Below are 1,387 nucleotides of genomic sequence, written 5' to 3' on the forward strand. Positions count from 1 at the left end.
ATTTTAATAAACAATAAACTGATAATTACTTAACGCAATTATCTAAAGATTTTACAAATAATAGTGAGAGTTATTCAACAATATCTTAAATATGAATAAACATTCTTCGTACACAAAAATAAAATAAAACAATCGATACGTTATATTATCTTTTAACAAAAGACATTTACAAATTTTTAATTATTAATCAGAGAGTTAATAGTAATTATAAAAGATATTAACAAACTATTGCGATTTTAAAATAAAAATCAATTATGATCAGAATTTTACATAGATCAATAATACTTCTTTTACATTGGATATAGCGAATTTTATTATTTTCGTGTTATCTACATTATCATTAATTAGAAATTCATAATGTCTAGCAAATAAATATCATAAAAATATGACAGTTATTTCAATTAAGTTGAATAATATATAGATCTTTATAAATATTGTCAATTTACAACAACATTTTTCAATTCTAGTTTTAATTTTAAACAACAATTTTTTCAATAAATCTTTGAAAGATACAATTATATCGATATATTTATATTTATATATTTCCAAGGAATAATGACATTTCTAAATAATGCTTTTAATATTTATCATTGGAAATTATAAAGATAGAAAAGATTTTTTCCTTGAAGTACAAATTATATGATCGTTAATATAATCCAATTGACTTATAATTTATCAGAAATTTGAATAAAGTTTAAAAACCTTTCGAAATTAAATAGAATTTTTATGGTTTCATCGTTATTTAAACAATCTTTGAAATATAATTTGCAAATACATTATTAGTAATATTTTTCTCGATATATCTGAAGGGGAAATCTATTAAAAATACTTATTTTCACATCTATTGCAGTGCTGTTACTGCCATTATTGGTCTTCAATTTCATCAATGTATTGACATTCTTTTATCTAACCACGATTCTGTTCATTCTGCATATATTTGCTTTAAATTATTATCTAAAGACTAAATTACATAGTTATTTTTATGACGTTACTCTTGTTATTTTACTGAGCAATATTCCATGTATTATCGTAATTTCGTATGATTACTTAATCATTAGATAACTTTTAATCGTGTTTTGAGCACATCACCAGTTAATTATTAACAAAAAATGCTCTCGTAATCGACCAACGATTAATCCTTTTACAAAATATTCGTCTTTTTTATTACATGAATAAACTGATTTTTTTGTACTATTCGTAATTGGTTCGATTGATTCGAGTTGCTCAGTAACGCTACGAAAAATCACGATATACATTGTAACGAAGTTTGATAACTTCGTAAGCAGATAATCAAGACGAGAAGTCACAGTACCCCAGGATATCTTTGCAAAAAAGCAGCCAAAAGTCAATGAATAGAGGAGGGCTTAGAAGTCAGAGTTGATCTAGC

This window comes from Ceratosolen solmsi, unplaced genomic scaffold (assembly GCF_000503995.2).
Source record: "Ceratosolen solmsi marchali unplaced genomic scaffold, CerSol_1.0 scaffold39, whole genome shotgun sequence".
NCBI classification, from domain to species: Eukaryota; Metazoa; Arthropoda; class Insecta; order Hymenoptera; family Agaonidae; genus Ceratosolen; species Ceratosolen solmsi.